The sequence below is a fragment of the Metopolophium dirhodum genome, chromosome 3 (assembly GCF_019925205.1).
Source record: "Metopolophium dirhodum isolate CAU chromosome 3, ASM1992520v1, whole genome shotgun sequence".
NCBI classification, from domain to species: Eukaryota; Metazoa; Arthropoda; class Insecta; order Hemiptera; family Aphididae; genus Metopolophium; species Metopolophium dirhodum.
In genome coordinates, this window is record NC_083562.1 from 13648550 (window position 1) to 13663632 (window position 15083).

At 28.1% G+C, this 15083-nt stretch overlaps 1 protein-coding gene across 3 annotated transcripts in view; it reads right to left on the minus strand.

Annotated features, from left to right (window-relative positions):
* Positions 1-15083, minus strand: part of LOC132941918 (uncharacterized) — a 56061-nt gene that overhangs the window by 26175 nt on the left and 14803 nt on the right. Inside the window, exon 2 of one of the 3 annotated variants that reach the window (XM_061010162.1) lies at positions 14638-14721. The exons of 1 other annotated variant lie outside the window; for it this stretch is intronic. The gene's annotated coding sequence lies outside the window, so the exon portion shown is untranslated. Of the gene's footprint in view, positions 1-10883; positions 10977-14637; positions 14722-15083 lie in introns of those variants that run through there. One more of the 3 variants, XM_061010164.1, reaches the window with a different exon arrangement.

Genomic DNA, 15083 nt, shown 5'->3' on the forward strand with positions numbered 1-15083 from the left:
TTAACTTTATGATAACACATTACACAGTACAAACTAAAATGCCCAGAATCGTAAACAGAAAAAAATATTCAAAATATTTAGTTCATTAAAGAATGATTATTCACAGGGCACCAAGTTATTAATTTTCAAGTCAATACAAAATATTCAACCAGAGTTACATTACTAAAAAAAAAATTGAAGGAGGGTATTGGCGCCCGCGGGCAAATGCATTTTAGAAAACAAACAAAAAAATTTGGAAACAAAATTACTGTAGGAATACACATTACAAATTTCAGAATAAAATGCCCAGAATGTTAAACAGAAAAATCTATTTAAAATATTTATTTCATTAAAAAAAGATTATTCAAAGGTACCAGATTGTCAATGTTTAAAAAATTTGGCTAGAGGATAAATCGTAAAAAAAAAAATTGAAGGAGGGTGTTGGCGCCCGCAGGCAAATGCATTTTAGGTAACCAAAAAAAAAATTTTTAATAAATTTAACTGTATGATTACACATTACAAAGTACAATCTATAATACCTAGAACACTAAACAGAAAAAACTATTTAAAATATTTATTTCATTAAACAAGGATTATTCAAAGGTACCAGATTGTCAATGTTTAAAAAATTTGGTTAGAGGTTAAATCATAAAAAAAAAAATTGAAGGAGGGTGTTGGCGCCCGCAGGCAAATGCATTTTAGGAAACCAAAAAAAAATTTTGAAAAAACTTAACTTTATGATAACACATTACACAGTACAAACTAAAATGCCCAGAATCGTAAACAGAAAAAAATATTCAAAATATTTAGTTCATTAAAGAATGATTATTCACAGGGCACCAAGTTATTAATTTTCAAGTCAATACAAAATATTCAACCAGAGTTACATTACTAAAAAAAAAATTGAAGGAGGGTATTGGCGCCCGCGGGCAAATGCATTTTAGAAAACAAACAAAACAATTTGGAAAAAAATTGCTGTAGGAATACACATTACAAATTTCAGAATAAAATGCCCAGAATGTTAAACAGAAAAATCTATTTAAAATATTTAGTTCATTAAGAAGGATTATTCAAAGGTTCCAGATTGTCAATGTTAAAAAAATTAGGCTAGAGGTAAAATCATAAAAAAAAAATTGAAGGAGGGTGTTAGCGCCCGCGGGCAAATGCATTTTAGGAAACCAAAAAAAAATTTTGAAAAAACTTAACTTTAATGATAACACATTACACAGTACAAACTAAAATGCTCTGAATCTTAAACGGAAAAAACTATTCAAAATATTTAGTTCATTAAAGAATGATTATTCACAGGGCATATGTTATCAATTTTAAGTCAATACAAAAAAATTCAACTAGAGTTACATCACAAAAAAAAAAATTAAAGGAAGGTGTTGGCGCCCGCAGAAAAATGCATTTTAGGAAACAAAAAACAATTTTGAATAAATTTAACTGTATGATTACACATTACAAAGTACAATCTATAATACCTAGAACACTAAACAGAAAAAACTATTTAAAATATTTATTTCATTAAACAAGGATTATTCAAAGGTACCAGATTGTCAATGTTTAAAAAATTTGGTTAGAGGTTAAATCATAAAAAAAAAAATTGAAGGAGGGTGTTGGCGCCCTAGGCAAATGCATTTTAGGAAACCAAAAAAAAATTTTGAAAAAACTTAACTTTATGATAACACATTACACAGTACAAACTAAAATGCCCAGAATCGTAAACAGAAAAAAATATTCAAAATATTTAGTTCATTAAAGAATGATTATTCACAGGGCACCAAGTTATTAATTTTCAAGTCAATACAAAATATTCAACCAGAGTTACATTACTAAAAAAAAAATTGAAGGAGGGTATTGGCGCCCGCGGGCAAATGCATTTTAGAAAACAAACAAAAAAATTTGGAAACAAAATTACTGTAGGAATACACATTACAAATTTCAGAATAAAATGCCCAGAATGTTAAACAGAAAAATCTATTTAAAATATTTATTTCATTAAAAAAAGATTATTCAAAGGTACCAGATTGTCAATGTTTAAAAAATTTGGCTAGAGGATAAATCGTAAAAAAAAAAAATTGAAGGAGGGTGTTGGCGCCCGCAGGCAAATGCATTTTAGGTAACCAAAAAAAAAATTTTTAATAAATTTAACTGTATGATTACACATTACAAAGTACAATCTATAATACCTAGAACACTAAACAGAAAAAACTATTTAAAATATTTATTTCATTAAACAAGGATTATTCAAAGGTACCAGATTGTCAATGTTTAAAAAATTTGGTTAGAGGTTAAATCATAAAAAAAAAAATTGAAGGAGGGTGTTGGCGCCCGCAGGCAAATGCATTTTAGGAAACCAAAAAAAAATTTTGAAAAAACTTAACTTTATGATAACACATTACACAGTACAAACTAAAATGCCCAGAATCGTAAACAGAAAAAAATATTCAAAATATTTAGTTCATTAAAGAATGATTATTCATAGGGCACCATGTTATCAATTTTTAAGTAAATACAAAAAATTCAACTAGAGTGACATCACAAAAAAAAAAATTGAAGGAGGATGTTGGCACCCGCAGGCAAATGCATTTTAGGTAACCAAAAAAAAAATTTTGAATAAATTTAACTGTATGATTACACATTACAAAGTACAATCTATAATACCTAGAACACTAAACAGAAAAAACTATTTAAAATATTTATTTCATTAAACAAGGATTATTCAAAGGTACCAGATTGTCAATGTTTAAAAAATTTGGTTAGAGGTTAAATCATAAAAAAAAAAATTGAAGGAGGGTGTTGGCGCCCGCAGGCAAATGCATTTTAGGGAACCAAAAAAAAAATTTTGAAAAAACTTAACTTTATGATAACACATTACACAGTACAAACTAAAATGCCCAGAATCGTAAACAGAAAAAAATATTCAAAATATTTAGTTCATTAAAGAATGATTATTCACAGGGCACCAAGTTATTAATTTTCAAGTCAATACAAAATATTCAACCAGAGTTACATTACTAAAAAAAAAATTGAAGGAGGGTATTGGCGCCCGCGGGCAAATGCATTTTAGAAAACAAACAAAACAATTTGGAAAAAAATTGCTGTAGGAATACACATTACAAATTTCAGAATAAAATGCCCAGAATGTTAAACAGAAAAATCTATTTAAAATATTTAGTTCATTAAGAAGGATTATTCAAAGGTACCAGATTGTCAATGTTTAAAAAATTTGGCTAGAAGATAAATCGTAAAAAAAAAATTGAAGGAGGGTATTAGCGCCCGCGGGCAAATTCATTTTAGAAAACAAACAAAACAATTTGGAAAAAAATTGCTGTAGGAATACACATTACAAATTTCAGAATAAAATGCCCAGAATGTTAAACAGAAAAATCTATTTAAAATATTTAGTTCATTAAGAAGGATTATTCAAAGGTTCCAGATTGTCCATGTTAAAAAAATTAGGCTAGAGGTAAAATCATAAAAAAAAAATTGAAGGAGGGTGTTGGCGCCCGCGGGCAAATGCATTTTAGGAAACCAAAAACAATTTTGAATAAATTTAACTGTATGATTACACATTACAAAGTACAATCTATAATACCTAGAACACTAAACAGAATAAACTATTTAAAACATTTATTTCATTAAACAAGGATTATTCAAAGGGTACCAGATTGTCAATGTTTAAAAAATTTTGATAGAGGTTCAATCATAAAAAGATAAAAAAGATATATATAAAAGAATCAAAAAAAGATAAATATATAAAAAAATAAATTGAATGGGGAACGTGAGGGAACCTAGTCAGTCTCTTTTCAAATTATATATTATGTACACAGGTATTCACCGTACTCCCAGGTATAGTTAGTTAATATTGAAAAATATTTATACAAAAAAATCTACTAGAGTTCAATGAAGTGAAAAAAAAATTGTTTGAGAAATCTGGGAGAAATAACACTAATCAAAAGAATACGCTGGAAGCTAAATACTGCAATACATATTAACTACAATCCAAATACTAGGTGTTGTTTACATTATAATAATGCGAACAGTTATTATGATCAGAGGTGTATCACGGTAATATATTTATTAGATAATGTATAAAAATGTATGTAAATTATAAAGGATGCAAATAAATTAAATGAGAAAAGGTTCTGCACGGACTCTACTATGAGATTGTAATTTTTGAAGGAAATAAAATGTTTAATTTAAAATAATATTGTGTTTGGTGGGACTAGTCAATATTAAATTACAAACTATAAAGTCTAAATGCAAATAAAAACAAAGTCAGATATCTCTTTTAGTCTTTGTAAATATGTGCGGAAAAAAATTAGATTTAGTACAATGTAAAAAAATGTGGAAAGAAAACCCTGAGAATTCTTTGACAGTAGGATATTAAAACACAAAACTATATATTAAATTAAAACTATTGATTTTATACATTTTCTATTTATAAAAACTCATAAGTATTGAAAACCTTATAAAACCCTAATAAAATAATATTTTGTTATATTTTAAAATACATTTTATAATTTGTTGTGTTAAAAAAATCATTATTTAATGTAGGCTGTATTAAAGTTTTTAATAACTATACTGGTACAACTCTTGCTGACAGTCTTAAAAAAGTCCGTGTTAAAAACTATGATAATTAGTTAACATCTAATTTCCTGCCCTATTCTAACCTAACCAAACCTAACCAAATTAATAATATTTAAATATATTCTTTCATTGTTTTGTTTACAATATCGAATACCTTGATAGTTAGTAGGAAAGGATCATCGCAAAGCTCACGACCGGTGATGGTAGTCGTCTATCATAACCATAGCTTCAACTAACCGTAGGTTTACCTAACTAACCTTCTTATGACTTATTAGGACATTTTGAATAAAAAGATCCTGATTTGCAGGTTGCTGAACATAAGTGTTTGATTATGAAGTTGATCCTTAGATTGTTGACACCTTAATCCATGCTATGGATGAAGCCTATAGATAATAAAGATATGGATAGTCCACGCCTATGTTAAATACATTTGAGGCCGCGTTCCCGCGGAAGGCAATTGAGACTCTTTTATATTGATAGTCGATACTCGATTTGGTCTCAATTCACAATTGTTCCCCTCGAAGATCAGACCGCCGATAAGACTATTATGTCCTATCCATTATGTTATATCTTTATTATCTATGATGGAGCCATACCCAGCTCACTCGTGTAAACAATTTGAAGCACATAAAAGCGATCAACGCGTCTCTATTAATGATTTATCAGCATCATTAACGCACATACGGGGTTGACAGGGGGTGCTTAGCACCCCCATCTGCTATTGTGCAAAAAATATTATTTAAACTGTAATTTTGCGTTTATAAGAATGAGTTTCCAGTTTGTATTGGTATACACTAACGGGACGTAAATATTTTATACATAAATACAGTAATTGGGTAATTGGGTTAGTGAATTGTGATGTTGGTATGAGTGTATGACGGTATATTCCCTATTTTTAATGCATGTTATCTTATCGGCTGTTTTAACACAAGTTTATTTTTAGTATTATTTTATTACTGGAAATTGGAGTACTGTATAGGATTTCGTTTTGTATACCGGTGTTATGGTTTATTGATATGAATATAATATTATTAATTAATATTATATATACTAGCGGCTTTTAAATAATAATAAAAAAAAAAAAAATTAATATTATTTAGTTTGATAAATAATAATATTATAGACATTTTCAACCGTCTATTCTTAGTAGTAGTGTAGTAGGTTAGGTTATGTGATTTATATTTAATTTGCGTACGTATATAAAATTACTTACTTAAATATGTTTAGTATATTTGAATGTAATAAAACAAACAATAAAAACGAAAATAATGAAATTAGTGAAAATGTGGACGATCCTGACCTATTAATTAGTAAAAATTGTAGTTAATTGATTTAATATTTTGCTGGTATGTATTACTGTTTAGGGGGGTGTGGGGGGAAAACCCCCCACGTGTCACTTTGTGATAAACAATTTTAGCACTCCCAAGTTTAAGACTGAATGTGCGCCTATGCAATCAGCATCTAAGCCCAGCCCACCTTCATATTATTCTCTATTCAAAAAGTTAATTTAAGACAAATTTGTAAATCAATGCACAGTCTCTCTATTTTACTAATATTTGTGATTTCATTAATTTTCAGTATTTTGTATTATTAGATTGGGAAAACATAAGACAATATAATTGTGGCTAATACAATCATACTTTGATAAAAGTATATGATATAAGTACCATCTATATTTGAATTAATCGTTTTTTTTTTCGGGTACTTAATTAGTGGACAATCATAATATAATATGAGTATAGTACATTTCGTAATATTTTTTTATAATATTTACTGTTAGTGAAATATTAAGTTTGTATTTTTAATATAATATATGTTATGATATTTATGGATGACACTTGCACCATGGCCCCTCGATATAGTAATGTGGCGACCCGGCACATCTCTTTTAGATTAATGGCTAAATACTTAATCAAGTCTTCCAATTTACTAAACATTTATATTTTGTAGATAATTTGAAGAAAAATTTAAAATTGTAGAGAGACTGTGTGAATTAATAAAAATTTTGTTATGAAATGTTTATTTGAACACCTGTTATAATGTATTATATTGAACTAAGAAAATTTTTTATAATGTACTATAGTCAACATTTGAACATTTATTACAATATACGTATATTATAGGTACATAGATTTCAAGTATGATTTTTTTTAGTTTTTTTTTTGAAAGTTACCTACCTACAACAATACAAGACACTTTATTTTTATATTTTGAAGCAATATATGTTTTGGATTATTTAGATCTATATAAACTAAATTTCTGACCCATAGTTTAGTATTTAAAGTTTGTATGATCAAAGTCGTGGAACCAAATTTTATCAGACTCTACTATAATGTTGTAGTTAAATTAAACTATAATAAGTATGTGGAATGACAGTACCTAACCTTCTATGATAATTTGTTATGAAATAATATGAATATAATATTTTAAGTAATATTTCAAATTTAGCACTTTTACGGTACTTAATACAGTTTCCTAATATTTTAACAGAAATTATGGAGCTAAAAATATAGAAATACCTATGTTATGTCACGGTCCATAGTTCATAGTTTTGTTTCATTTATAATAATAATGCTTTTTAATATAGTTTTTCATAAATTAATATTTATTACAGTTGGCCTTTATGATTTGTTTGAACTATTAGTACGTATTTTTTTGGTGACACTCGAATTGCCTCCCAAATTTAGGTAGGTGACCTTTTTTTACTCGAATTGCCTCCGGGTGTTTTCGGAGGCAATTCGAGTACACCCAAAACGGTCTACTCGAATTGCCTCCCATAACATACCTGGAATATTAATTAATATATCGATAGTTGTACGTGTACTATCGATTATTATATTATTCCGTAATGGTCAAAAATAAAATGTTTAAGACAGTATTTCCCAGACAGATTAATTTTTCGAATGTAATAATCTTCTCCGCGATTAGTGATTATCAGTTAATGATTAGTCTATCATCACTAGTTCAACACAGTCAGTTTCGTTTTCGCAACCACGTCAACCACGATAAAACGTTATTATCCATAACACGTTATTATACAGTATACATATACGTACATATATTTTCATAAAAATGAACGTGATCAGCGAGATCAGTGAAAAGGGTAAGACCATTATAATATGTGATGGTTTTAAGTTTGGATATCAAAAAGAATTAGCTAATGACATTAAACGGTGGACATGTACGAAAAAAATATGTACAGCTTATTTGAAAACTGATCAACACAATAAAATCCAGTTCGAAAACAGTAAAATTAATCACGATTGTTGGAAAGACTCGGAGCAAAAAATCAATAGACAGATACTCAGCAACAAATTGAAACGGAAAGCTTTAGAACAGATCTCTGAACGTCCAGCAAAATTATTTCATGACGAGATGAAAAATTGTAATGTAAGTACATTAACAAGCTCGGACGTAACTTACATAAAAAATAACATGAATCATGCTAGGAATTTCTATTTATCCAAAATTGCCTCAAGACGTAAATGAAGTCCATAGAATTTTATCGTCCATTGAAGTTTAAACATTTACAGATGAGAACTTTATAATGGTAAATGACTCATTAAATGGTTTGGTGATGTTTTCATGTGACGAAAATATCAAGTTTCTAAGTACGCTAACAACAATATATGTGGATGGAACTTTTGACTATTGTGTACGATATTTTTGCCAATTGTTTACAATACATGGATTTCATAATAATTATTATATACCCTTAGCATTTTTTTTACTAAAGGATAAAAGTCAAGCATCATATAAACGAGCTTTCATAGAATTACGTAACCAATGTTTGAAGTCCGTGGAAACATTTGAACCAAAATTGTGTTTTGTTGATTTTGAAAAATCCATACATAATGCATTACGTGAAGTTTGGCCACAAATTGAAGTTAAGGGTTGTATATTTCATTTATGTCAATCTTGGTGGCGTAGAATACAACAAATTGGTTTAACTACTGAATATTCAAATGAGGGAGAAATTAGAAAATATCTTACATACATATTTGGCCTTCCATTTCTGCATCCAGAAGAAGTAAAATTTTAATTACTTTATTTTGAAATTATTGTAATTTTTATCAGACAATTATTTATTTTTAGGTAGGTGACGTTTTTGCCATAGATCTTGGTCAGATACAACCTAATAATATCAAAATAATTCAATTTTCCGATTATTTGGTTGAAAATTATATAGATGAAGATTCATCTTTCCCACCGAAAATGTGGGCTGAAATGACATCCAGTGCACAAAGGTCTACTAACGCTTGTGAATCATTCCACAGTAAATATAATTCTAATTTTTCATCAACTCATCCTCATATATATAAATTTTTGGATGTATTAAAAGCAATGCAGGTAGATACAGTAATATTAATAAGATCTTCCAAAATAGAAACCAAAAAAATTAGGACAACGACAAAAAATAAAATGTATTTTATAGACGACTTAATCGATAAATTAAACAGAAAGGAAGTTTCAAAATTGCAATATTTAAAAGTATTGGCAAATAAATTTAAACCACGGACATAAACTTAAATTATTTTTAAATGTTATGTTTTTTAATATTATTAACTATTTTATTAAAAACTATTTATTAAAACATCTATTTTAAGTTTTAACAGATTGATATTTCGTCATTATTATTTTTAATATTATTAATTATTACTGCTGTGTCAGTCTATTTATTACAACATTTATTTTATACAAACTTAAGTTTTTGACTGTATAATAGAATTATATTTCGTCATTATTATTTTTAATATTATTTATTATGACTGCTGTGTAAGTATATTTATGACAATATTTATTTTTTACAAACTTAAGTTTTTGACTGTACCTATAACATTTATTTTATACAAACTTAAGTTTTTGACTGTATAACAGAATATTTCATCTAAATTATGTTTGATATATTTTTTTATAAATCGATTAATTATAACTATCGCAGGCGATTCCAGTACAATAGTAGGTAGTGACCCTCTTAAGAGGCAATTCGAGTGAACAATGTTTTTGAAATCGGGAGGCAATTCGGGTAACCTTTTGAAAAAAAAAATTCACGGGAGGCAATTCGAAGGTCAGATGAGAGGCAATTCGTGAGCGCCCATTTTTTTGGGGGATGTCAGATTTTTAGCGCACCATTTATTTCCCTCTCTGACCCAATCATTTTAGTGTTTTCTTAATCGTTCATTTGGTATGCTACGCGTGGGTCAAAGATGGGAAACAAATAGTGCGCTGACATCCCAACCGGCAACAAGCTTACACGAGTAAGCTGGGTATGGCTCCATCATAGATAATAAAGGTATGGATAGGACATAATGGTCTTATCAGCGGTCTTCGAGGGGAACATCTTTATTATCTATGGGCTTCATCCATAGAATGGATTAAGGTGTCAACAATCAAAGGATCAACTTGATAATCAAACACTTAAGTTCGGCAACCTACAACTCTTGATCTTTTTATTAAAAGTGTCCTAATGAGTCATAAGAAGGTTAGTTAGGTAAACCTATGGTTAGTTGAAGCCAAAGAGTCAGTAGGGCCTTTGCAATTCAAGATCTTTTCCTACGTATTCGGCATTGTTAACATAACTATTCTACCTTTACACTTTTTCTTCCCCCGTCTCTCACAGCTTTATACAGGTTCAGCCACTCTCATTACACACCTCCATATGATCGGTATTCTGTCTATCCAGTCTATCCAGTCATCTTCAGTCTTCTCGCCCATCATTTCTTCGTTAAATAAACTTCTATAGCCACTCTCACTATCTCTTATCATACAGTGACCGAACCACCTAAACCTTTTTTCTCTTGTTTTCACTACGATATGTACACTACCCTACACTACCCTTAACTAATTAATTTCTTATTCTATCCTCTTTTGTACCTTAACACCTTACTTATTATTCTCATATCTGCTACTCTCACTCCACTTACCTACCCTAACCTTACATTTCTTTTTCATCTTTCCCTTTCATACACCAAACATTCTGAAATCCTGTTGACCCATTTCCTTATCTTCGCCATATCACACACTTCCTAATTTCTATTCATTCAGTCTCTAGTTACCTACAAGTCATCGTACTTGATTATCGGTGAAAATATTTAAATATCATTGAGCGAATTCCCTACTCGAAAGAATTGCTTAAAAAAATATCATACCTCACCAATTTTCTAATTTTGAACATGACTTAATTGATAGCCCGAATAGTGTTATACCAGTATAGTTACAATACAAATATTGAAAATTTTCGGGCAATACATCCCCTGATCAATTAACTATAAAAAAAAAAACCTACTGAGAAATAAGAAAATACATACCCCGTGACGGAATCAAAATCTGCTACGAAATTTAGTCTTCGAAACACTGAAACATTCACATATTTCAATCTGCTTATTCCCAGTTTGAAAATGTCCACTGACGAATACCATTTCTGAAATAACACGCATCTTATGCAGTAAAATGTTCTACAATATTCTAATGACCTATGCGTTACAGTCTACAGATATTATATAAACCTACCAATAAATACCTAATATTAATTTTTATTACACAGAGTTTGTATTTTTAAATGTTGTATTCAAGGATTTATTAGTTTTATTTTTATACCTAACAAAAATTACATTTATTCACAAATCAGTTATCAACTAGAACTCGACTACGAGTAAGACAGCGTTTGGATTGTTCGGACTGGCGTATAATTTATTATTATTATACATTGCGCCTTTGGTAGGCAATAGTAAAAGTATATGCTTCTACGTTACTTAGTTAACAGATTTTCCGCGACAATAAATATTTAATTCAAGTCTAAAAAGTAAATGTAAGACCATAATAATATAAAAACAAACTTACGCATAAACATCGATTCTTCCAGTGAAACCTAGCTGAACGAAATATGTGAGTACGTATTGGAATCGCTGTTCGTCTCAAACGATTGTCATTTGCCATAGATTATTTATAATTATAACCTAACCGTCCCAATCATAGAAAATATATATATGGTCCAAACCGATGGATGATGGATATTTTTATATTATCTTCAAAAAAACATTTATTTGTTTCTACTAGACGGAAATGCGGTAAATTGAATTCAAATTTATAATATAGATAACGGTTTTTTTACTTGGTAACCATTTATTTATTACTTGGTTTATAAACAAATTCTAATTGATATAAAATAGTAATTATATAAAAATAGTTTTCATTGATCCCAATATTTAAAAATAATGTTTCAAATAAAATAATAAAAAAAAATTAAGAAATACCTATAAATTAATATGTATTACCTAAATAAATTCGTAATTTTTTTTAAAAATTTTCACCTAACCTAACCTCCCCCTTACGAAATTGTGTCACTCCTAGAGTGGTGCGACCCTTAGGTTAAGAGCCCTTGAAATAGTGCATGTTAAAAAATCAGTCATATCCTCCCCCCCCCCATTGCCAAAATCATTTGACTCATTTAGCTACTTTTTGAATTAAGAACGATACATTGTACATACAAAACTGTACCTACCTACATAATAGTTATCAACCTATTAACCCATCAATAATATTATATTTTTTATTGTGTACACTAATCGATTGGTATATACAAAATAACGTTAAGTAATAAATAAGACGTGGATTTAAATGCATTAAAAATAAGAAAAATGCCTTAAAAATACGATTTAATGCACTTATATTACACAGCTTAATAAAATGGCCAGAAAAATTAAAAGTCCAATTTAAACGAATATAAAATAGAATTTAAATAAGTGTATAGGTAGTGTATTCGTTATATTTTGAGTTTCATTATAGCACATCAGTCAATCAGATGCTATTTAATATTTTGAAATAAAAAAATTCGACAAAAATTCCATATTGGCAAGTGTTGTTTTCTATAACTGAAGACTTAAGTTATAGTATCGAACATAATGGGTACGTAAAAAAATAGAAATATAAGAAAAAAAAGTTGGATAAATGGGCGTCGCTCTGCTGTACAGTAGGTTACAAGTGGTGTCAACATTTGAACTTTAAATACTTATAAAAAAAAATTGTGCTTATGTATTTTTAATATTTTCAACTGCTATTAGAACGATATATCAGGAGCCTTATATTAAATCACGCTTTACCCAAAAAAAAAATTTTTATTGATATTTATAGAAAAAAAAACTAAAAAAGTTGAAAACTGACTATGTCCGTAAACCGCTTAAAAAGAGTCAAAATATTTTCAAAATTGTATGGTGTATAGAAAATGTTAATATAAACATTCAGTGAAATTTTCAAATATCTACAGTCATTCGATTTTCAATTACAATAAAATAAAAATATTGTTACATGAGAAATCAAGTGAATATCAAATGTTGTAAAAATATAAATTTCAGACGCTCATAAAAATTTAATTTAATTTGTTTGTAGACATTTTGTTTTTGATAAAAGTAGACAAACTTATGAGTTATCTTATATTACATTTTAAAACCTTAGATTTAAAAAGAAAAATTTTTATGAATTCTCAACTCAAAATAATTTGCTAATTTTCGCGATTTTTCCGTATTTTGTCAAAATTTGAACTTTAAATGCCTATAAATAAAAACTGTGACTAAGGATTTTTAATTTTTTTCATCTGCCTTTGAAACAATAACCTAGGAGCCTTTGTTACTGTTGAAGAAAATCCAAGCACTTTTACTGTCTAAAAGGTGATGACAGACACAAAAACAAAAAAAGAAAAAAAAAGAAAAAGAATAATTAAAATAAAAAAAAAAAAAACACACATCATTGTAAAATAAATACATTCGTCGCTTCGCTCAGAATCTAAAATTACCTTTATTTAATTGTATTTAATTTTTTTCTAATAAGTTTTTATAAAATTGACTTTATCCCATATAAATGTTAGGTTAGGTTAGGTTAATTTCATTTTTCAATTCGTTGATAATATATGAAATGAATTCTTTGCTTGGAAAGCAATGTTTTAGAAAATTCAGAAAATACAGTTTATATTTAAATATTATAAATAATAATTTCTGATGCATTGATGCTGAAGAGTGAGGGGGTAGACAATCAGCTGAACCGAAATCTAACATCTTAAACACTTAATATAAACAATTTTTCACACACGCGTCATGGTATGAAAATAAAAAAATATTTATAATTCATATTTATACCGATTTTCTACCGAAAAAATAAATTACTTTAATCTCAATATTATTTATTAGTTAACGATATCTTTGCTCAGAATCGTTTTTCGTTTGTTCGTCTTGTATTTTAATAATTTATATGTGGATATATTATTTTTACTAATAATTATAGTAGTTGTGTTTGTTTTATTTCATTAATTTATTTAGTACTATACCAATAAATTATATATTAATTAATAATTTTTAAAACATTGTGTTCAAAAAAATAAAAAAAAAATGTGATTTTAATTAGTCTTGTAATGTACCTACCTATATTTAAAAATTAAATAAATATAATAATAACTGTTGAACTTTTAGGGACATAATAGGTAACACATTCGTGTATGTAGTATTACACTATTTATATAGGTATATTTATATACCTATACGAGTATATGAGTAGGTATATTATTCATAAGTGCGCACACGTCAGGATAGGCAGTTGACCATTCCGTGAATATACTTTTATGTGTACATGGTTATACATCCCTAATCCCTATGATATAGTATATAGATATTAGGTGAACAATAGAAGTTAAGTATGTGACACTAAATTAATAGTTACCTATAACTTATAACGTTGTATTTGGAAAAAAAATTACCAGTTATTAATTGAAATTATATCTTATGACTATTATCAGTTATAAGTCATAACATATATTTCTATAAATTAAACCAAAATATTTATATATTTATATTAAGTACCCTGTATAGGTATGCACCTATTAATTATAATTATTCTACAAACAGGGACTGGAAAAACGACGACGACGTTTATATCTCGCGTATTTTATACATTTCTAGTCCGGAACTAAAATATGCGCCTACAACACTTGGATAGCACATTTTTCGTGACATTAAATATTTGTTTTAAGTCATAAAAGTAAATTTCAGCCCCAAAAGAATATAAAAACAAACTTACTTTAATTATCGACTCCTTCGGCGGAATCCGTGACGTGTGTGAATTGCGACGCCCATGAGGAAACTCTCCAGAATACAGCCAGAACTTAGAATATTGTGAATTATGAAAAATAAAATTATACGAAACGCAGTAAGTTATTTGCTCATATCTTCTTTGCTTATTGAAATTTTAGAATTTGCAATCGACTGTGTCTTCTGCAACGACTTTGAGATTTGCCATAGATTAAATAAATAAATGATAGATATTATACTAGGTACGTCAATATGATGAATCCACGGATATAATATAATGCAACTTTTTATATCAAAGAGTTCTGTGTTAAGGACCAATTTGTTCGTTGAAATTTGATAAGACAATAAACCAAAATAGTTTATAATTTTGAATTTGAATTATAATAATATGATATAGGTATTATTTAAATTATTATTTTCGTTTATCAATTTAAT